This window comes from Prionailurus viverrinus, chromosome A3 (genome assembly GCF_022837055.1).
Source record: "Prionailurus viverrinus isolate Anna chromosome A3, UM_Priviv_1.0, whole genome shotgun sequence".
Classification (NCBI taxonomy): Eukaryota; Metazoa; Chordata; class Mammalia; order Carnivora; family Felidae; genus Prionailurus; species Prionailurus viverrinus.
In genome coordinates, this window is record NC_062563.1 from 17605097 (window position 1) to 17628896 (window position 23800).

The 23800-nt window shown below is 48.3% G+C and overlaps 1 protein-coding gene across 1 annotated transcript in view; it reads left to right on the forward strand.

Moving 5' to 3' along the window:
* PTPRT (protein tyrosine phosphatase receptor type T) overlaps positions 1–23800 on the forward strand; it is a 795219-nt gene that overhangs the window by 123514 nt on the left and 647905 nt on the right. The gene's annotated exons all lie outside the window — the stretch shown is intronic.

Below are 23800 nucleotides of genomic sequence, written 5' to 3' on the forward strand. Positions count from 1 at the left end.
TTGTTGCCCTTAGAAGTGTTTGTTAAATAAACAGTCGTGGTTCGTATGATTTCCCAGGTAAGAGAGTAAGAGATGGTGAAGGACTGGGTGGGTGTGTGGGGATAGGACGCATGACCCAGTGGTGGTTTGATTGCTATCTCTGTGGCCTTGGAGAAATCATGTAAGGCCTCCTCCGCAAAGGGAGACTGGTGGTCTCTCCCCATAGAGTCATGTGCTGATCATGGGGAAAGGGAGGGAGGAGATATAAAAGTGGGTGGTGACATGTGGGCTTGTTTGGGTTGACAAGTTTGGGTCATGGATCATGGGGTTTGGGTCATGGGGTCCATGCTAGGTCAGATGCCCCAGGTCCCCTCCTGTGTCCACCACTGGTGAGCTAGGAATCTTGGGAGAAAGGAAAAGTAGCTGGTCCTTCTTGCGCTCAACCATCTGACCACATGGCAGCACTCGTTCAGAACTCAGGCCATCCTGCATTTGGGAGGTCGCAGGGCCCCTCGGTGCCCAAGGGTGCCCAGAGATGGGTGGAGTGCCCTCTGACAGTGTCCATAGCAGGTGTGTGCACCGTGCCAAGTAATGTCTCTGTCTAAATAGGTGTGTTTATGGCTGGCTGGCTTGTGCTTCATGTGCTATCCCAGGATTGTGAGCATCAGCACTTCAGAAGATACCACCTAATTTGAGTGTAGGTAATATCAAATTCTCAGGGCAACACAGATCAAAATGAAAGCAAATTGGAATTACTTAATTCTGAAGAGCTGTTTATTGAATTGTGATAATGTACCTGGGCATACATTAGATTACTCTATAATTGAGGTTTTGCACAATTGATAGTCCAGTCCCTCAACCTGCCTGTTCCGGACCAGTGCTCACAAATGCACTATTCTCTTCCCATTTCTGGATTTCCTCCTTTCTTAGATTTCAAGATGTTTTTGCTTCTCCCAAGGACATAGGTGTCTTCAGTCCACATTATGCAGGTATGTGACTGATGAAAATTTGCTAAGATAAAAATTTGTTACTGGCAGTGATTTTTGAATCTGTTTTCCAACTCCATATAACAGAAGTAGAAGTCTGATACCAGCACTGAGTGCCTGATGTTCTTTTTTTTTTTAATTTTTTTTTCAACGTTTATTTATTTTTGGGACAGAGAGAAAGCATGAACGGGGGAGGGGCAGAGAGAGAGGGAGACACAGAATTGGAAACAGGCTCCAGGCTCAGAGCCATCAGCCCAGAGCCCGACGCGGGGCTCGAACTCCCGGACCGCGAGATCGTGACCTGGTTGAAGTCGGATGCTTAACCGACTGCGCCACCCAGGCGCCCCCCTGATGTTCTTTTTAAATACTCATGTGACTTCCTACCAGGGCAGCTTGATGGGATCAAGAGTAGGGATTTTGGATGTGAACACACCTGAGCTTCAATTTCAGTCCTGCCCTTCCCCCCCCCCCCCCCCCCCCCCCCCGGTCTGGGTGACTCCAGGCAAATTATGTGTTCCCCCTAGGCCTCAGGTTCCTCATCTGTTCAATGGGATGAATGTATCTAATTGGATCCATTATGAGAGGGAGACAATACATGTATAGATCCTAGTACAAAGTGGATACCCACACAGTTACATCTGTAACCATCAGTAATCATATTTTACTATTATTTAAAAAGTTTTTTACTGCTTATTTTTGAGAGAGAGAGAGAGAGTACACAAGCAGGGGAGGGACAGAGAGCAAGCAAGAGAGACACAGAATCTAAAGTAGGCTCCAGGCTCCGCGCTGTTGACTCAGAGCCCAGTGTGGGGCTCAAACCCATGAACCATGAGATCATAGCCTGAGCCAAAGTCGGACACTTAACTGAGCCATCCAGACGCTCCTATATTTTACTGTTGTTTTAAGGGATATTACTCGAGTACATTGTCCAGTTTTCCTTGTCCTACTTAAAGGAACAATAACCTGTAAGATAGATGTTTAAGATCTCTCTTGGAAATACGATGGAGATCACCAAAGGCAGCCTATTATTCAAAGTCAGTTGCAGAAATGCTTTATTGGGTTGCACTGTCTTTTTTCCTAACATTTTGTTGGAGTATTTAAAGATCTCATGGAGTTGCATCAGGTCGGGCCACACGGAGCCTGCGGTGGCGGCAGTGGTGAGTGTGGCCCCTTGGTTCTGGAGCACATGCTGTGTGGTTGACCACTGCCACTCACGTGGCCCATTTTGCTGACATCACTAGTCTGGTTTCTGTAGGCATTTGAGTTTACAGCCTCTGGTTTAGAGACTGCATGGCTGGAGTGGCAGACTTGGTCCTGCATTCATTTGTTTGAGAGCTGAATGAGCCCCAGCTCTGGGTCAGATGGTGTGGTAGGCCCGTGGTTTATTGGGAAGAATCATGCAAGCCTATAATGCACGGCCATTTAGTTTGTGCTCAGCATCTACTGTCCTGTGTTACTAATCCTACTGATGACCCTATTCTGTAGGTGCTGTTAGCATCTCCCTTTTACAAATGAGGGCACAGAGGCTCAGAGGGGTTCAGTAGCTCTCCCAAGGTCGCACAGCTTGTGCATGATGGAGCCAGGATTTAAAGCCAGGCCTGCTGGTGCTTCAGACTGAGTTCTTTCTTGTATACATTTCTTACAAAATTCAATATAGTAGCTCTGTAATTGGTGTAAGCTGAGGAAATCGAGGGTGGGACAGTTGATACAGTTTGAAAAAGCTGTAGAAGGTTTCTTCAAGTGCTCCCCTCTGAGCTGGCTCCTTGGCCAGTCTCTTGAGCAGAGATAGCCTGGGCCACTTTTCAGACATGAGTGGGTGACATGTTTGAGGTTGCAGATATAGGCTGGGGGATATATTCGGAGTCTTTGTGCCAGACAGAATTGGAGCTTTATTCCGTAGGAGTCAGGGGGCTCTGATGGAACCCCCGTCTGTGCTCCGTGGACAGTAGTGCGCACACACTCGTGAAGCTGGGCCTCTGTATCCATCTGTTCTCCTCTTGCCTGGTCCCTTCCCATGGCCCCGTGCAAAGCCCTGGTCAGGCAGGTGGCTTTGGTAAAAGGCACAGCCTATTTGGAGGAGTGAAGATCAGGGGCATTCAGGACTGGGATCCCTAGAAGCAGACTCGGCAGAGATCTGAATGCAAGAGGTTTGTTTGGGATGTCAGGAGGTAAGGTGAAGAGGACGGGCATTTCCAAGCAGGTGACCATGTGGAGCTCATTCCTACTGGGGAAGCCTAGGATTCAGCATAGACTCCTACGATGTGAGAGAGTTGGGATATTTGTACCCTACCTCCCACCAGTCACTGGTCGAGGGCTGTTCCTGGGGTATTCATATCCTGGTACTTCAGACTTGTTGCACAGGACAGGAGGGGCCTCGGGGGCTTTGGAGAAAGCCCACAGCCATTTAGATTCAGATAGGACAGTTGGAAGTTGGCCCCCACTCACTGACAAAGTAAGGCCTGAGAGAGGGAAGCGTGGGATCCAACAGTTTGTAATACCCAGACCCTGCAGCTTCTGCAGGCTTCCGAAGTGACCGAAGCTGTTGGCCTGTGCCTGGTCAGTGACCGCAGCTGTGAAGGGCCGCTGCATCATGCTAGGAGAACAGGCAGAGCCAGTAATCGCTCTGAGCATGTAGCTTGGGCAGCCACAGGAGCTCTTCCAAGGCCGATATCAGAACTGGACTTGGGAGCATCTGTTCCTGTTCTCTGCCAGCCCTCAGAGGCCAGGGGGACCTGGGGGTGGGGGTGGGGGCACCGTTTTGCTCAGCAGTCAGAGAGTGGGCTTGTGGTAGAAGATCCTGGGCTGGAATCTGGCTTCTGCCCTGTAAACAACTCCCTAGGTCTACCTAGAACCCTGCCACACTCTCCTACCTCTGCTGTGGACACCTGAGTTCTGGTTGGTACACCTTTCCTGTACAGAGCAGGATAGTTTATATTTTCAGCTTCGTAGGCCATACAGGCTCTGTTGCAGCCATTAAACTCTGCTGTTGTGGCAAAAGCAGCCATGGGAAATATGTAAATGAGTGAATGTGGCTGTGTGCCAATAAAACTTTACTTATGAAAACACGCAGCGGTCTGAATTTGGCTCCCAGGTCAGTTTGCCAGTTGGTGCACAGGACCAAGCTCTCCCCCTCTTTCAGTTGGATGACTGTATCAGCTCTTTCCCTGTTCTACCCTTGTGCCACCTGAGGTCTAGTCTCCATATAGCAGCCTGAGTGATAGTTTGAAAACAAGTTAAATTGTGGCATTTGCTTGCTCAAAACCCTCCAGTAGTTCCTGTCATACTCAGAATAAAATCTAAGCTTCTTAACATGGCTTCTAGATCTGGCCCCTCTGTCTCTTTGATTCCTGATCCCCCACCTCCCATATTTGTCCTTTTATTCTCTTTTCCAGCCACACTGGCCCATTTCCTCTTCCTTGAACCATACCGTGATAGTTCTGACCCTAGGACCTTTGTACTTCCTGTTTGTTCTCTCTTGGCTTAAAATGCTTTTCTTCCAAAGAATTATGTGGCTCATTTGTTTAATTCCCTCTGGTCTCTGGTCAGACATCAGTGTCTCAGAGAGCCTCCCTACCCTGAGTACCTTATCTAAAATAGCACCCTTCCCTACCTCCTGTAAAGCTGTATCATTGTTTCAGTCTGGGGTTTTCTTCCTAGCTCGTATCAGGGTTTGCCATTGTCATTTACATCTCCGTATTACATAATCTCCTGAAGGCAGAAGCTCTGTAGGTTTTGCTTCCTGCTGCGTCCAGGATACCTGGCGTGTAGAAGGCGCTCGAACTTGCTATATCCATCATCATCCTCAGTGCTCCCTACACAAGCCTGCAGTAGCATTGCAGGTGACTCCTCACCCCTTCCTGCTCCAAGGTTCTGTTGTTGTTGGAACCTTGGGCTTCCTCCTGTCTCTGGACAGGTTCCGTCCTCTTCACGGGTACCACTTTTTATCTTTTCCTTTAAGTCTTGTTTTCCTTTCCTTCATTCTTTCCTTCATGGCTGTGGAAGCTTTAAACTTTACAGTTCCCTGCAGTACTGCTGTGGCCTTTGTCCTGCTCTGTTACAGTCTGGGGTCTCAGTTGACCTGCCATGGCCATGCTACTTATCCAGTCTGCCATGGGGCCATTCTGATGGTCATTTAAAAGAGACCTCTGGGTTGTCTTTTAGTGCCGGTCAAGGGAAGGCTGGTCTCAGGGTGAGCCCTCCCCCTTCCCCGCCGAGTCCTGCCCACTCGAGTGTACCTGCTTCAGCCTGTGTCTCCAAGTTTAACACCTTTTCATGTCAGTCTTGGCCCATCTCCACCCCCCATCCCCTGTCTGACCTTGGCTTTCCAGAAAGATGCTATGCAAAGAAACTTGAGCACCTCCATCTTCTCTGCAGCCGTCATTTTCAGCAGGAAAATATCCTGATGCTCGGGTTCTTAGTTTCATCTTTCTTTAGTCAACACTTTTATTACTGGGTTGCTTTGTTTGTTAGTTTGCCATGGCTACTCTTGGCAAGAACACCTAGATTGCAAATCAGAGGTCTTGGGTTCAAATCTTGGAGTAACTATGTGAATTAGGAGTGTCACCTCTTGACTCCCTGATTCTAAAACGGAACAATTGTTCCAACCTGCCTAGACTTGAGAAAGGGGTCAAGGATATGTTCATCCTGTGTCAACAAAGTGCTGCCCATATGTTCATGCTTGTCTTCATCAATTGCCGTCAGCCCCGCATTTGTCAACTGCCCAGCCTTAGCCCCAACTCCCTCCTTCTTGCATAACGTCACTGCTAGCTCTTCATGGGAAGGGAAAAATGACAGATGGGAAGAAAGTGGGAAACTTAACTTGAGCATATGTGTGTAGGGGGGAGGCGAACCGGGAGAAATCTATGTATATTGTATTCTATATGGGCACAAAGACCAGCTTATTTTTAAGAAAGCGTAAATGTGGATAAATAAAACCTGACAAGTATTGGTTTCCTTGAATTATTTTGACTACTTTATCAGCTGCATGCTGATGTGTTGCGTTAACACTTTTAACGCTTTTGGAAATTAAATCAAATGGCAATTGCATTAAATCCTCATTCACTTGGAACATTATCCTCCTGTGTTCAAATGGAAGAATTATCTGGGGTGTGGAATGAGCTGTAAGGTCTGTCATTAGCTAACATTTGTGGACCATTTATTGCCTGCCAGACCCTGCCCTGGATCTTCCACGTGAGGTTCTGTTGAGTCCTCACCTGCTCCCATGTTTCAGATGGGAACGCTGAAGCCTGATTCCCCAGCCTACTTAGAGTCTCACTGCCTAAAATCTGTCCTCTTCCTACTGTAATTGAGACTTTTTTTCTGGCTCTCCTAATGCTAATTTTCCATAATGTTCTATTCTGTGGCAGATACTCATGGCATATTGCTTCTGAGAACCCAAGTTTCAGGCCCAGTTAAACTCGATTAAACCATGGGCTCCAGATTCAGAAGGGATGCTGCAGGTCACGTTCTCTGTCCCCGCCCTGGAACCGAATTCCCCTCTGAACTGCTATGCATGGCCTCCGTCCATGCCCCCTACACTTAGGGTTATTCTGTCCCCCTGGGGACATTTGGCAGTATCTGAAGACCTTTTTAATGGTCATACCTGGGAGGGTGTGGAGGCCAAAGATGCTGTAAATGGCCTACAATGTACAGAACAGCCTCCACAGCAAACAGCCAGCCCCAAGGGCCAGTTGTGAAACCGTGACCCCGACCCCTCCCCATGGGATGGTCTTTTTATCCCTGGTGCTCTACACTTCATGTGCAATCCCATGGGCTTCTGGCCAGGGGTGGGGGATGACATATGGGAGAAAGAAGGCAGAGGTAGTTACATGGCTGTGAAGAAGTGATTCAGCTTGTTTGAGCCCCAGTCTCTGAAGAATTGACATTTGACTTCTGGTTTGCTGCAGTGTGCTCTTGTGCCCCCTCCTCCCATTTCTTTCCTAAATACCCATGGGGACCCAGTAAAAAGAAAGTGCAGACTAACCACCCGCTGTTGGGAATATGAGAAACTCTGGCTGCCAGGTCAGTAAACTGCTGTGTGCACCAAACACATGAGCCTCCCCTTCCACTGAGTGGAGCTGTGATTCAGAGCAGATGCCTGACCAAGGACTACATTTCCCAACCTGCCTTGTTCTCAGTGGGACCGTGTGATTTGCTCCAGCCAGGGAAGGTGAATACAAGTACATTCAGAGCCACAGTGTTACTCTTCCCTCTTTAGTTGGCCGTATACAGATGACCCCAAGCACTTAGAAGGTGGAAGAGTCCAAATATCGAATAATTCTGGGTCCCTGAGTCACCTTTTGGAGAAAAATTGCCTGCCAGACAGGCCCGTTATTTAAGCAACAATCAATTATTATCATGTTAAGCTTCTGTGCCCTGGGGTCTGTTTGTTATAGCAGCTAGCATTATACTAATTGATACAAGTTTCATCAAGAAAAGTCATTAGCAGCCTCCCAGGCCTATCCTCTTGAACCAAAGCTTTATAGCCCACTTTTTTTTTAAGTTTATTTGTTTAATTTCAGAGAAGGCGGGGGGCAGAGAGAGGGAAAGAGAGAGTCCCAAGCAGGCTCTGCACTGTCAGCACAGAGCCTGATGCGGGGCTCGATCTCATGAACCATGAGATCATGACTCAAGCCGAAATCAAGAGTCAGACACTTAACCAGCTGAGCCATGCAGGTGTCCCTCCAGCCTGCTTCTGAAGAGATGAGAAGATAATTCTTCCCTTTCCCACTGCTACTGGGCCCAAAAGTTGGCCTGATGGCTGGACAATTATCCTTTTTTTCATGGGTTGCTTTTTTTAAAGGTTAAAAAAAAAATGTCTCTCCCCAACCGTTACTTAATGTAGAGCCTACAGATTCCAGAATAACCTATGAGGGCAGAAATTGTGTGTTTATGTTAAGGAAGGGGGGGTTGGGCATGGCCTGGGCTGTGGCCTAGGAAGCTCAGGAACAATGGAAGCTCGGGAACAAGTCTGCCACATGTGACAGCTTGGAAACCCTATCCAGAAGGCTGAGTCTTAAGTTAGAAAGGAGCTCAAAGACCAGTGATAGCCCTGTTGGGTAGTATAAGACCCCAGTCATATGTGAGGGAACATGAGAGCACAATGAGGGGACAGGGAGCGGGCTGGGGCTCTGGTCGCATAAGGTAGGCTGTTCCAGTGCGCAGTCTGAGTCAGCCCAGTGTGGCCATGGGAGCTGTCATTGTGCCCAGTCTCCCCCAGCACACCACCTCTCTAGCCACGTCACTTTACCTTCCAGTGGAGCCCAGTGATTCCAGTTAGGGGTGGATAGGATGGAGGGTGGGGGAAGAACACAGCACTTTGCACCTCAAAGCAAGCACCACCAGTCATTTAGAAGTGGTCCTCGCCACGGCAGCATGTTTAAACATTAAAAAACAAAACAAAACTGGAGTAATTAGCAAGATGCAGATGCCAAAGAGCAGTATCATAACAGTTAGGGGGAGTAATCAGTGGGGTTCATTATGCCCACACTGTGTTGTTTGTAGACCGCACAGTCCTGTCCCCTGCCCAGGATGTGCTGCCATCCCAATCCAGGGAACTCCAGACCAGTGCTTCCGTGAGGTTTAGTTTTAGAAGTAAGGTAGCTTCCGTTTTACCGCTAATTAGCTTCCAATGACTATTTTTCTGTTCTTCCGTTTTCCTCTTTGTCATAAGAGAAGGCTGTATTATACAGGTGGGCCTCAAATGTATCCCCCCACCCCCACCCTGGAAACACTAGAATGCTTTGCAAAAACGGTGAGAAACAAATGACCTGGCTCTGTAGAATGACGGGGCTCTTAGAAGGATAGAAAATTTCTGTTTCCCCACCACTTGGGCAGATGGATTTCTTTGCTTTTTTAATTTTTAATGTTTGTTTATTTTTGACAGAGTGCGAGAGAGAGGGAGAGAGAGAGCGAGAGAGCACACGCACATGAGTAGGGGAAGGACAGAGAGTAGAGGGAGACACAGAATCCAAAGCAGGCTCCAGGCTCCGAGCTGGTAGCACAGAGCCCGATGCAGGGCTTGAACTCAGGGACCGCGAGATCATGACCTGAGCCGAAGTTGGACGCTCAACCGACTGAGCCACCCAGGCGCCCCTTCTTTGCTTTTTTAAATGTGTTTGTATTGTTTTTTGAAGCATATGATCCTTCTCTCCATACTTTTCTGGACCCTGGTGGCAGTGGGGCTAGGATTCGGCATCTTCTCTTTTAAATGAAGTGTGCTTGTAGCACTTTCTCATTATTAATCCAAGTAGCAGGTCTCTTGTTTATGTATCTAGAGGCAGGTGTGACTCGTAATCCAGTCAGCGGAACTACCCCTTTCTGATGGAACTCAGCTTGGTGGTTTGCAACAGACACTGACTAGCAGAGCCGCTTGTCCTCTGTTCTCAGGGAGGGAGAGTCTCCTGTTGGAGATAATCAGCAGCAGAGTGTGCCCTGTGATTTGCTCTTCTAATCTCTCTTTCGCAAGAGAGGGGAACTGCTGGGGCCCCGTAGGACAGGACTGTGATGTTGCTTGCTACATCTTACGGACTGTTGAAAGTGCCTTTCCTGAGGGCAGACAGGGAGGCTGTACTTCAGAAGCCAGCAGGGCTTGGTTTGACTCCTGGCTCTGTCTCCTTTTTGCTCCTGAATTAGACCACACAAGAGACGGAGCCTCAGTCTCTCCACCTATAAAAGGGAAAGAAGAATGTTATTTGCTTTGCGTTTTCTGAGGCTCAGTGAAATAAAGCATGGAAGTCAAGAGCGTGGGACTTACTTCATGCCAGCTGGGGAAGTTAAAGACTCAAGCAACAATATTATTTGTTCTCTGTATCATTTACTTTTTCTCCTGGAGAGGCAGGAAGGTTACATTTCCCAAACATCCAGGTGGCCAAAGGAATGTGTGCCAAAGTGATGTGTGTCCCTTCTAGGCCAGACCTGTACAGAATCTCCCATGTGTTAGCTCCTTGCCTTTTCCCCTCCTGTTGTGACACTGGAGACCGTATGATGAGGCAGGTAGCATCTCCGGATAGAAGGCTGAGTCCCTGAGTGAGTGAGGTGTGGAGCTCTGTACCACCCCTCCCCACCCATAACCTCATCAGGCTGGGATGTGAATGAAGAGTAGCTGAACTGGCCTTGACTAATGTCCATTTCTCAGACACCCAGGGCATCAGGACAGTGCCGTACTTCACACTTGGAATTTTGTGGGAGCCCAACAGTGGTTGGAGAGGCCTTTGCTGCATTTGACCTCCTAGTGAGAGGAGTTTGCTGATTCTGTCTGCCTGATGCCACCTGGACTGACTCATCTTGAGCTGCCTTGAGCTGCTTTCTGAGCAGTGCTGTCACAGGAATTCTATACTCCTCCTTGTGACTTTTCTTTTGGGGAATTGAGCTGACTGTCCCTTTTCCCCCTCACCTTTCTTTCCCTAGCTAGGCTACTGCACTCCATTAAGTGACCAGGGAAGCTTGCAGACTTAAGGACAAGGGTGACTCCTCCAGATGTCTTTGCCTGTCTCTGCTGAGTCCTAAGCTCTGTTGATTTGGTTCCTTGACTTCTGTGAGCAGTAGGGATGAAGGGAATTGGAGAATACCCACCTCCCAGGCTTTGGCCGGGTGTGGACCTGGTCCTGTTGCCTATGCCTAGGTCCCCACCTTTCCCACCCCACCATATCAGCCATGGCAGCAGGACTGCTGATTAGCTCCTGGTCCCCAGTATCATCAAGAGCTGCCCTGCCATTTCCAGAAACCATGGAGAGGCAGCTCATAGATCTATTCTTCCTATCATTGACTTTGCATGAGAGCCCTTGCCAGGTGTTCCTAGGGTTGGATCTGAGAAGAGCTCATGTAATCCCAAATTTGTCTGTATCCAGGATGCCAACAGAGGTTACCATGCCTTTTGAGGTTTGGGTAGAATGAGATCTGTTTCAAATGTTTGTATATTTCTAGAGATTCTTATTATGGTTCCTTTTTGGTTTTCATGACTTTCTACTGAAAGCCCGCTGGGTTTCAATGTCAGTTACTTCTTCTTACATCTTTTCTCTGCTCTATACCCTCTGTATTTGGAACTCAGTCCCCTTTCCTTAATTTTCCTTCATTCTTTGCCACATACTCTTTGTGGCATGGCTGACTTTGGAGGATTTAGCAAGGGAAGGAGGTTATAGTACAGCAAGGCAAGTGCGTCCAAATGGAATGTGGGATGTGTCTGCTCTGGCAAGTGCTCTGGCCACCCCATCAAGAAGTTCTTGGTGGCTACTGCCTCTTCTGAAGGCGTTGTCCTGGCTCCCCCTTCACCACCACCCCCACCCCCCCGCCTGTTGCGAAGCTCTGAGGCAGAGCATTCTGGCAGCAGACAGTGGCTTTGGGACTGTTTGCACAGCTCATTTCTGCCAGCCCCACTTGCCAGTTATTTCCCCACTGGTTTTGGATTATTTTTGTCTGGCAGATGCATGACTCTCCCCTTGCCTTTCTTGGGCATCTCAGAAGTGGGCCCCATTTTGCCGGAGTAGATCCCACCCTTGCCTTGGTCCTTGACACTTCCGTGGAAGTCTCTGCAGGCCACAGCCCTGCCCAGACCCTTGTGCTTGTCCTGCCAAAGTGTGTGGTTATTGACACGATTGAGAGTAGGAGGGCTCAGCAGCAGCTGCTGTGAGGTGAGAATTGAGAGGGGAGCCATTCTCAGTCTGGACCCTTTCAGTGCTGAGTGGCAGTGATCCACGTGTAACTGGATACAGGCCCAGAGGGAGGGTGTTGGTATGTGTCCCCAGGATGCCCAGGCATGGAGCTGCCTCTGTGCACATTCACATGTCAGGGCTCGAGTGGTGGACTCAGGGCTCTGTCTTCTGTTTCCGGTTTCCTGGTTCCTCCTTGATGTTATCCTCATACATGCTCATGGGGAATGGTGGGGGCAAGTCAGGGGGCCTACAGCTTCAGGCCCACACCTTCTAGATTAACGGCCTCGAAGGCAAGAGAGCCTACTTCTCTCCATGTCTGAATGTCAATCCCAGGAAAGGATTCGGATCATCCCTGCCTGAGTGGATAACCAGTGCTGTACCAGGTCTCCTGCCCAGTAGCATGTAGAAGGGCCCTGTCAGAACCATGTGCTCTGGTCTGCAGCCAGCAGGGCAGAATATGAAGAGTTGAGGTGCTCCAGGAAGATGCAGTGGGGTGGGAACCTTCCCCTAACGAGGGGTTCTGGACAGACAGAAATTGGACAGGTGTGGGTGGGGCACCCCTGGTGTGTACACTGCTCTGCTATGGCTTTGTGGAGTGGTGAGGGGAGGGCCCAAGCCCATGGAAGATGTAAGATTGACTAGTAGGTGTGGTCTACAATCTGGGTCCCTGGGTTTTAGGCTTAAATGACAATGATGCACTTTTGTTTCAGTGAGTTTTTGCAGTGCTGCATGGCCATTTCAGAACCAAAAACATACCTCTGTCTGTCCCTGTCTGAGTCCAGTCTGTCTTTATCTCGGTACCTCTGCTTTCTGACTTCCTTTCTGGCTCCCACACCAGCCCTGTTCATTATTCTTCAGAAGGTCACAAATGGTAAATGGCTCTCTGTGCCTGCTTGCCAGTGCCCTCTGGTGGGATATTTCCTCCTGGGAAACATGGTTCCCCTTCCCTGCCCCCTGTCCTCCCTCCTTCCCTCCCCCTTACCACCCCCCCACCCCGAGCTTGCACTCTGTGTGTCACCCTTTCATCGCTTATTAGTGCCTTGTTGCACGCAAGCGTTTGGAGTGATCTTGGTCCTGTCCACACTGATGGAGTTGTTGACAGTGGCTTCCCTGGTTCTGATACCTTGGGTATGGGGTAGGGCTGCACAAATGAGTGACTTCAGCATCTTCCTGTGAGCCTTCTCTGGTCAAGGACATCAAGCAGTTAGCTCCATTTGCTCCTTAAACCAGTATAGAAATACATACCTGAGCGGTGCTTTCTCTAAATGCCCCTATTAAATGATGGGTCAATGAGGCAAAGGTTATTATACACCTACTACATCCCAGGAATCTTCTAGACACAAGGGATACACCAAGGGATCTGTGTGGGGACAGGGCTTCCATTATCTTGAAGCCTGCATCCCAGAGGAGGAGAAAAAAGGGAAATGAGCTAACAAGTGAGATCATTTCAGAGAGTGTTAAAAATGGGGTTCTTAATTCTGTAAATCACAAGTGCTTTGTGGACTGGGACCACTCGTGTAGATGCCTGCAGCCCCTGAGGAAGACACAAGATGACCTGTACTCACACCCCAGCTCTGCCACTTACGAGCTCTGAGACCCCAGCATGCCCCTGAGCTGCTGCAAGCCTGTGGTCCCATCTGCAAAGTGAGCTCAGAGCGGCTCGCCTCTCAGGTTGGATGGTAGGTGTGAGTAACAGTGGGGTCAGGGCCGTAGCTGCCAACTCGGGGCCCTAGTCCACAGGGTGGGGTGAAGGCAGTCATTGGGGTATTTCCGCATGCCACCCCCAGGGCTGCTAACTGGTATGGATTTAATCAACAGTTGTATTAGTTTCCTAGGGCTGACATAACAGGTGACCACAAACAGAGAAGCTCCACATAACAGGAACTAATTCTGTCAGCCTGTGCGGGCCAGAAGTCCAGCATCAGTGTGTCCGTGGGTTTGATCCTTCTGGTGGATCTGAGGGAGAATCGTTTCTATGCTACTTTTTTTTTCTTGGTGGCTGTAGGTGATCCTTGGTGTCATTTGGCTTCTGGACACATCAGTCCAGTCTCTGCCTCCATCATCACATGGCCTTCTCTGTAGGTCTCTGTGTCTAAATGTTCCTCCTCTTATTAGGACACAAGTCATTGGATGAGGACCCATGCTAATCCAGTATGGGCTGGATTATATCCACAAAGACCCTATTTCCAAACAAGAGCACACTCAGGTACCTGGGGGTTAGGACTTGAACCTATCTTCTTGGGGGACACAGTGGAACCCAGAACACCAGTCTAGTTTCATAGGTGTGACGTCTCCCCTCCAACTCCTCCTGAACTATTCTTGTGCGTCTTGTTTTCTACAGAATTCAGGCACCCCCTTTGACATTGAAAGAGAGCTGTGTGTCTTCCAGGTGAGCGGTGGCCACAGACTCCCCTGGGAGGGGAGAACAGATGAGAAGCTGGGAGACTGGAGCTGCTGCTTTACCTCCCTTCGTCCATGTCTCGGGGCTCTTCCCCTCTCCTTTTTCGCATCCTTTCCGTGTGCCACTGCCCCTCCCCCCTCCAGTGGCAGTGGCCCCACTGCCCCCAGAAGGGGCTGCCTCTGTAATTGGACCCTGTGCCTCTTCAGCCATAGCTCTCATGAGCCCCCTTCCCAGACACCATCACAGACTTTAGGCCCATTACCATTTAGTAGCATCACTGCTCACATGACCTTGTCACGTGTCTGGTTCCTGGTCTTCTGATTCTGCCTCGCCCGCCCTAGTCATCTAACGTGACCTCTCTAAACTGCACATCTGTTAGCAAATGTGTCTGCTCCATTAGACTCTGGGTTCCATGATGACAGGCATGGGGTCGGTGCTTGCTCATCCGGTATCCCATGTGCTTGGCACATTGTAAGCATTCAGTGGACATTTGTCGTATGAATACCCCAGTTACAAGACCTCAACAGCTCTCTGTTACTTCCTGCAAGGATGGGCAAAGCCCTTTGTAGTCTCTTTTCTTCCAGACATTTACACTGCACTCAGTCTGGAAAGCAGCCTAGATCATAATAGTCAGCCTCTGCACTTTTGCACATGCTGTTCCCATTTCCTGGAATGTGGTTCCCCACTTCATTAACTCTTTCATCACTCAGCCCAAACATTTGCCCTCCAGAGAAGCCTTCCCTGGCATCCTTCCCCGCCACCGAAAATTGGGTTAAATGCCTCTCATTTATAATTAATCTATGGACTAATCTATATCCACTTAGCAGGAACTCCTGCTAGAATGGAATGTCTTTGGAGGCAAGGGCTGTATTCAGTTTCTCCCTTTATTTCTGGCATTACTGTGTGTGGAAGGAATTCAGTTCACGGCTGCTTATGTGAAAGCAAATAGTTCTTGAATGTGTGCAAAATGATGAGGATGTCCCAAATAACCTATGATTATTATTATTTCCATTTTCTAGGTAAGATATCAGAGACTCAGAGGTTAAGTGGCCTGGTTAAGGACACACAGCCAGAGTGGCCTTGGTAGGTTGAGTTGTCCCAAGTTCTCCAGGGGGAAGCACATACTCAGACACACAGGAGGGCAAAGGATAGGGTGTGGGTGGCTCACAAGGAGACCCAGGACACTGAGGAAGGCCTGGCTCCTTGCAGAGACTGTGGGAACTTCAGCCACTGCCCTCCTCACGATTCTCTGGAAACTTCTGTTCTAACTGCTCTTTTTAAGTATCGCTCTTGCAGTTCAATGTGTGGGGGACACAGTTTGTTTGTAGCAACTGCTAATGACAGGGCTACTGAAAAAGACTGTCTATTTTTGGAGTTAAGCCTCAGCCTAAAAGAAATAAAAATAAACATTGAGAGGTTTGGGGTTTTTTTTCCTCTTAAGAAAAATCATATAGGGAAAAAAAAAATCAATTCCATCTCCACATGTTCTCCTTCCTAGTGATGGTAGAGTGGGAATTTACTCCAGGGCTGGCAGTCAGGGGTCCTGGGGTTTGAGTCTTGGTTGTGCCATGAGCTCACTTTTTCATGGGATGCTGTCTTCGGTTCCTACTGGTCCCAAGGACGGCCACGGGCTCAGACCTCAGCTGGCTGCAGCTTCCTTTCTCTCCTTCAGTCACAGCTGGCCCCACCGCAGATCTCCGTGCCAGTCTGGACCAGGAAAGAGGGGTTGAGCTTCCCCAGGGCCACTCCCAAGTAGCAGTCCCCCTAAATTCTGCCTCATCTACCTCAATTTTATTTGAACATCATTGAATCATCAGCAGAGTGCCATTGCTAATAGTGATACTAATACTGATCATATTGAACATATTCCGAGAGATTACTATGTGCCATGCCCTTGCCGAGCACCTCTGGAGCATTGTGTTGTTCTACAAATACTTACTTTTCATGCTCCCACCCCCAAAGGCAGAATGCACTTCCTATTCAACTTCGACAGGACCCTGTTGACTTTGAGCTCAGCCATGTGGCTTGCTTTCACCAACAGAATGTGGGAGAAGGAACAGGGTGTCAGTGTCAAGATGAGGTCACATGTTTCTACTGCTGGTCTCCCTCTCTGCAATCCATCATTAGAAGAACCGGATGCTGGTAGCTGCTCTTTCAGCCGCATTCCTGGAGTGAGGAGGGTAAGGAACAGATTTGAACCCAAATTGGAGCCAAGCCGCACTGACCCACAGACCTGAGAAAGTGAAATAAGTGTCTGTATACATCTTGAAGATTCAGGGATGTTTGTTACTGCAGCAAATGCTGACTAATAGCATCACTGCACACTTAAAGAATGATCTTGAGTAGCTCACAGCAGATCCTCTGAAGTAGCTGTAGTATTGCCTCATTTACATGTGGGATTGTACTAGATCTTTTTCTTTGAGGATGCCACCAAGCTGTGACCAGTAACCCCAAACCATGGGATCTGGCAGCATCAGCTCTCAATTCAGGTTGTAGTCGGTGGGCTCTGAAGAACAGTGTCACTGTAGTGAGTGTGGATACTAAAGGTTGACTGAGAGACCATCTGAAGGCAAGAGGCGACACCATCTCTTGGGCTCCTGCTAGTGGAAGGAACTGAGAGCAGTCCTTTATGTTCCACAGAGAAATTGACTTCTAGAAGGCCACCTGCAAAGTCTGGAGTCAGTGGTATTCCATAGGACTTACTATCCCAGTGGCCCATAAAGATCCCAGTCTCACAGTCCTCTAGCTCAGCTGGAGTGATGGCCTGCCAGAGATGTGGGGCCTGTTGGGGCCGTTCGGAGAGCTGAGATTCTCCTGGGCCCTGGTGGCCATATGCAGGGCAGCTGGAAGGTAGGTTAGGCCACAAAAGAATCATGAAGGGAAACAGATCTCAGAGACAGCGTTTTCGAAGTTTCATGTCTGAGTAAGAGATGTGGCTTTGGGGTCTGGTTCCCAGTTGGGACTCCTGAGCCATCTCTGGAACTGCCTGAGGTACCTCCCAACACAACACCTATTGTCACTAGGGCCTTCTATCCACATTGTCCTAGCACCTGGCACCCACTGGATCCCCACTTCTAGCTCCTCCCTGGAGTCCCTTCTCCCCAGATCTGGGCCCTTCTGTGTGAGGACCCCAGAGGACCAATGTGTGAAGGGTGTGGTGCCGTTCCCTATGGGGTGAAGGCATGTGTGTTGATGAGCCTGAACAGTTCTGCAGCCCGTAATGGCTGCAAGGGCAGCAGACGGAGCCGACTGGAAAAGCATTATATTGATTCCAAGAAGTATCTAAAGTGAGAGTTCAAAATACGTTCTGGAAGGCAGGCAGCCCTTGGCTCCGGTGAGGCACTAATGAGCTCCCCAGCCAGCTCCAGCTCGACCTGCATCTTCCCGGCAAAGACCCAGGGCTGGCATTGAAGAGGGCGCCAGCAAGGGCGGTGACGAGGTGATTAATGTGGAGCAGCTTTGTGGGCTCATACCAGCAACTCTCTCTGAGTCTTTTGTTTCTTTTTCCTTTTATCTCCACAAGGCAAAGAGCCTGGGAATTCCTACCCGTATCGTGTTCTGATTTGTTTGCTTGTATAAATGAGCCAGTCTTTGAGAAGAGAGTGACTCTTTCTCTTTTAAAGGGGTGTAATGCCCAGTGATTTGCCTCGTTTCCTCCCCCCTGCTCCTCAACCCCCTCCTGGCTTCCTGAGGCTGAGTCACCCTGTTTCCAGGTGGATGTCAGGATGCACATGTCGCCTGCAGGGCAGGTGCCTAAGCCTTATATTTGGGGAGGGGGTTGAGGGATAGCAGGTGTGTGCCAGCCTATTGAATGGACACCTTTACTTATGAGGTTGCATCACTGTATTTGCATGCCCAGAAGCCTTCTCAAGAGGTCAGCTTTTCTGTTTATCCATCCCGAGATTGGTACCTCATCTCCTATGCAACCTGTTTGTGCTAAAGTGTATCTTAAGCGTAGACGGCAACAAGAAGCAGGCCAGGCAGAGAATGTGGGATCTTTTGTAGCTTATTAAAATATGAGCATCTGTATTCCTTTTTTGTACCTTGGATTTAAAAAAAATGCTACATTTCTCTTACTTTTTAGACGGCATGCCTCTGTAGCACATGTTTAAATTCTGGACCCTGAAGCAAATATCTCAGCCATGAGCCCCTGAACATCAGACTTAGAAGGAAAGGAAACCTGAGTGCCACCAATCGCAAATACGAGAAACTGGCCAAGTCCCTGAACAGGAAACGGCATGATCTTTCATCCTTCTGTGCCTTTTGCTCTGCCATTCTCTTTGCTCTGTGCCCCTTCCCCTTCTTCTCACACTGTCCTCTTTCAAAGCTCAGTTTAAATGTCACCTTCTCTGTGAAGACTTCTTTCACTTTTTCAAGCAGATATGAACATTCCCTCTTCTTATCTCTTTTGAATATACCTCTCATGTAAAATATTTGGTGTTTGTTAATTCATTTAAATATGTAGGAGTCGCTACTATATGCCTAGGCTCTATTATAGGCAGTAGGGATGCGGGGGTTGATCAGACTTGCAAAGTGTGTCTTGTCGACCAGCACTGTCCAATAGAACTTGCTGTAATGATAGAAATCTGTATCTCTGCTGTCTGCTGTCCATAACTCAGTAGCCACGGGTGGCTCTCGGACACTTAAGATGTGGCTGTTGTGACTGAGGAATTGAATTTTAAATTTTATTTAATTTCCATTAGTTTAGTCACAGATGGCTAGTGGCTACCATATTGGGCAGCACCATTCTACAGGAAGAGATGGACTTTGAAAGAGTTAATAGATCAATATATTACTACCAACTGTGATGGGGGCATGTTGGAATCGAGTAGAGTATAGTGGCAGAGAGTAAGTGGGAGGTCTGTTTCGGTAAATGAACAAGGAGAGTTTCTTGGAGGAGGTCACGTTTGGATCTGAGACCTGAAGGATGAGAAGGTGTCAGCTACTTAAAGAGCAGGAAGACTTTGTAGGTAAAGGGAACATTGAATAGGGAATGTTAGAGGTAAGAATGAATGTGGCATGATGGAGGAATTGAAGGTGGTCAGAGTGGTTGGAATGGAGTGGGTGAGTACTGGGAGTAGAGGTTGGGGAGGTGGTCAGGGGCCAGATCACCCAAGGCATTGGAGGCCATGGGGCACAGGTGAGGTCTTGTGGGAAGTCCTCCCATCAGGTGACAAAAGCAGGGCATCAAGTCCACGTCTCCTGGCTGTCATCTCAGTACTTCTGCTGTGCCATGCTGCCCAAGCAATGTGGGCTCCCAGCCTTTGTGGGATGCCAGTCTGGTGGTGAGCCTCATCTGCATTCTGTTTCCATCCCTGTCTCCAGCCTGACTTATTTAGGCCTGTCTAATTTATGTAGCTGCTGTACACGGGTAGTGCATGTTGGGCTCAGGGGCCTGCCCGTATTTGTCTCTGTGAAAAAGAAATACTACCATCTCCATTGGAGCCATCTTTTCTGATCATGATGCTGGGTAGTTAAGATTCTGGGAGCATTTAGCACAAGGAGGAATTGCTGTAGTGACAAGTGGATCCTTCTGTAACCTCCACTTAATTGGAAGAAGTGACAGCCCCAGTGAAGACTCAAATAAAATTTGGTGCAATTAGACTGTACTGAACGGCTGGTGCCAGGACCAGTGTGGAAATCTTGCAGCTGGGTCTTGGAACCATGGAGGAATCCATGGTTGGACAGGAAGAGCCTGTGCTTGAGATCCAGGTGGAGGTGTTCACTTCAACTGCTCATCTCCCCATAAATTCTGTGGGCCTTTTAGCCAGAAGTTTCCTTGAAGGAAGTGGTGGGAGGCACTGAGGCAGAGGGGATCTCTTCGATTGGGCTCCCTGGAGATAAAATCTGAGACAGTGAGTTGGATGCAGAAGGTTTATTCTGGAAAGTTCTATAGAGGTTCACCCATAGATCGGGGAGTGAGGAAGGCAGAACAGGGCAGAGGGAGCAGATCTACAATGTGGTTACAACTGGAGGTGTAGGACTTGGGCAGTTCTGAAGGGAGAACCCTGGAGCCTGGATGGCCCTTCAGCATTGTTCCAAATTCAGGATAGAGGACCAGGCTTTGCATTCACACATGAACCTGTCATTGGCCATGTCTTTTGACCTCCAGCAAACATAGCCTTGGATGAGGCAAGTTCCCAGAGAGGGATTAAAGTGAGCAGTCAGAAGTTGACACTCAGCTGCTGGGTGAGGAGTGCACCTGCCTCCTTGTAAGCAGAACACTACACTACCCACTGCAAGGTCAGCTGGGACCCACAACCCATGGTTCCCTTGGATATTTCTGATCTTCCTCAGATGTTGACTCCAAGGAACCCCCATACCTTGAGCCCCCCCCCCCCAGCTTTTCTCTTCCAGTCCATTTTACTCTGTCCTCTAAATGTTCTGGGTGAAATGGAGCAAGTCCTTTGACTACCTAGACTCTACTACCCCCTCCCTCCCTCTCCTCTACTTGCCTCTAGTGCCTGCACTGGCCTCCAGGGCTCCTTTCCTACTATTTTCTGCTTTTGTTCCCCAGGACTGGTCAACTGTATCTGAAGGCATCTTCCCAGTGAACTTCCCACTCCCACTGTGATCCTTCTCTTTTGGGGGTCCAGTTGCCAGCAGGGAGTCTAAGAAACCTAATATCCACCATCTGTCAGAGCACCATGGTGGGCTCCAGGTCAGATACCAGAATGAGGATTCCCACTCTGCTGCTTTCCAGATAAAGTATACCAGGGACACATACTTTGTTTGTATCATACTTTGCTCTTTTTGAACCTTGCTCATCTGTAAAATTGGGATACATCTACCCACACCACAGAGCTGTTGTGAGGACAAAGCAAGACACACCCACAGCACAGCACCCAGCACATGGTAAAGATGATCATTATTTTGTCTTCATTGAAAGCCATGATCAACTCAGCCAGGCCAAGGGCAATCGAGGCCAAATCTCAGGGTCAAGTGGAGAACCCAGATACAGAAATGCAGTGCTGAGTGTAGCAGATAGTCTTAAATTATCCACAGTTTGATTGGGCCTCCAGCCAAGTCAAGGCCAATGCTCAAGAGATCTGAATTAATGGATGCCTCGAGGGCTACATCTAAGTGCAAAACCACATATCACAGCCAAGGGCCAAGGAGCATTCAGTCCTGGTTCACTCCCCTCCTCTACCTGTACCATCCTCCCACCCAGCTCTCTCCCTGTGCAACCACAGGCTCAGTTTCTGCTTGGGAGAAGGAGGCTCTGAGAGCTGTCTCTCCCCAGTCCTATAACTCAGGCTTAGTGTAGGCATCTTGCTGTCCTTGTGTGCAGTGGGGAGCTGACCTGGAATCCCACGCTCCAGTCTTGTTCTTCTTCCATTGTTGGATGCGCAGCAGGGCACCACAGGCAAATGGAAAAGAAAAAGCCTTGATCGCTGTTTATTTTCCTTAATTTTCATTGTGCTTCTTTTATTTTTACCCTTGATTACAAGCAACAGAAAGTTCCTCTCTGTTTTTTTCCCCCTTTGCAGCTGTTAGTTTGAATAGCATCTGCTAGACTGACACTCCTGGTAGGCTCAGAAAAAAGAGAAATTAGCTAAAAGCGAAACAAGAGAAGCATTTTTAGGTGGGAGCTTCATTTTGCCAGACCTGCAGTCTTTTGCCTGACTTCCAGAGCTGCCTTTGGATGCCAGCCCACAGCTTCTGGAGACCGTGTTTTTGTTGTTGCCATTATTTTTTTGTTCTTTATTTGAAGACAAATGGCCTCCTTGAAGCCCCTGTATGCATAGTTCTGTGGATCCAGTCATATCCTTTATTAGGGGGACAATCTACTTGTCAAGTGGTAAAGATTTCTGTTGTTTTCACGTCCTTTATTTACTCCTTCAGTCTTGTATATTTATTCATTCATCAGACACATTTATGTATCTACAAATCGCTTGCATTTTGCCAGCTAGGACGCAAGTTAAATCAGATGATTTCCCTGACCCTAGAGATACTCACAGTCTGGCTGGGGAGACTTGCATGTAAACCGATGATGGCAGTGAAGGATGAACAACGTCACCGACCGAAAGTGGTCATTGTTAATGTATGGGTGTGCTGTCATTGTCCCTTGGCCCAGTTCTCCATTTTAACACTTGCTGCCTGTGTGACCTTGGGTAAGTTACCCTTTTTGTGTCAGTTTCCTCATCATTTATAATGTGGGAGTGCTAGAATTCATCTCAGAAGGTTATGAGGATTATAGGAGATGATATATAGGTGGTGCTTAGCGGAATGCTGGGGGTGGAGTGAGGTGTTCGTAAATGTCACCTGCTGTCCCTGCTGTTGTTGAGTAAGGGAGAGCTCAGGCTGTGGCTTCAGAGACTGGGGTTCAAAATTTGGCCTCATCACTGAATAATTTAGCCTGTGGCAAGTTACTTAACGTCTCTTCCCTTGCAAACTGGTAATACAGTTTTACCTACAAGGAAGACAATGCTAGTCAAAGTGTTCTAGTCATGGACCACAGTGTCAGCATTGCTGGAGCCTTTATGAGAAATGTGAAGTCTCCGGCACCACCCCAAACCTATTGAATCAGAATCCGGAGTAGGGTATATGTATCTGCGTTTTAAAAGTCTGCCAGGAAAAATAAATAAAAAGTCTGCCCGGGGATTATGATGCGTGCTAAAACCTGAGAAGCCCTAGGATAGAGATAAGGTATGAAAGTTGTCCAGTACCCAACCTATCCAGATACTGAAGATTCATAAAGGTTTTTACAGCTATTACTGCAGTGAGAGCAAATATAAGAGATGGTGAGTAAGGGAACGTCATACTTCACTAGAAGGTTTAATTTGAGCTGACTCTAGAAAGATGATAGGAGATTTTTTGAGAATGAGATCACTTCTGGAATGGAGGCACAGTGTGAGCCAAGGCCCAGTAGTGTTTGGAGAATGGTGCAACATTTGGCGCTGCTTAGGCATAAAGCTCAAGGAGAAGGGTGGCTGGAGATGCAATAATAGAGACACAGCCTGATAGAGTCAAAGCACAAGGATCTGATTTGACCAGGACAAGGACTTTGAGCTTGATCTTGGGCACTGTTGATGGGCTTGAAACACAGAAGTGACCAGATCAGATTTGCTGTTGGCAAGATGAGTTGTGGTGGATGCAGAATGTTACCAGGAAGGCTCAGTGGGTCAGGGCAAACAGTGGTCCCCGGAGTCTCCAGAAGAAACTTGCTACTGAAATTGAACATTGACTGGTATACCAGTTGTCATTTTATGTTTGTTTGTTTGTTTATTTTTTACTTGTTCTTCCTTCCATCTTCCTGCAAATATTCTCTGAATACGTCCGATGTTCCAGGCATTCAGGCATACATACATATGACAAGCAAAAGAATCCTTACTCCACCACGACGAGTGTGATTATTACATAGTGTGATAAGGAAAGGGGGCCAACCTCTATTGATACCTGGCACATGGTAGATGTTATTGTTGATGTAATCACTGCTAGTTAGTATCCCCCGACAGTGTTCTTGAGGCATGCCAAGGATAATCTCAAGAAGTTCTCACAGTGACCCATTTTACAGCTGAAGAAGCTTCACTGAGGGGTGTCACATGTATCAGGACATTAAAAGGAAAGTAACAGATATCGAAGGGAATAGGAGGTTTGCGGAAGTCTTCTGCCCCCACTTCTCCTGCCCCCCGCTGAAACATGCAGGTGTTACAGGACAGAGCTGAGCTAGAAGGACAGTCAGGAGACAGGCTCGAGGACATCTGAGGCTCTAGACAAAGGACAGTTGTTTTGTCCTGTCACCAGCAGGGCAGTCTTGAGAAGATGTTAAAAAGGCGGGTGAC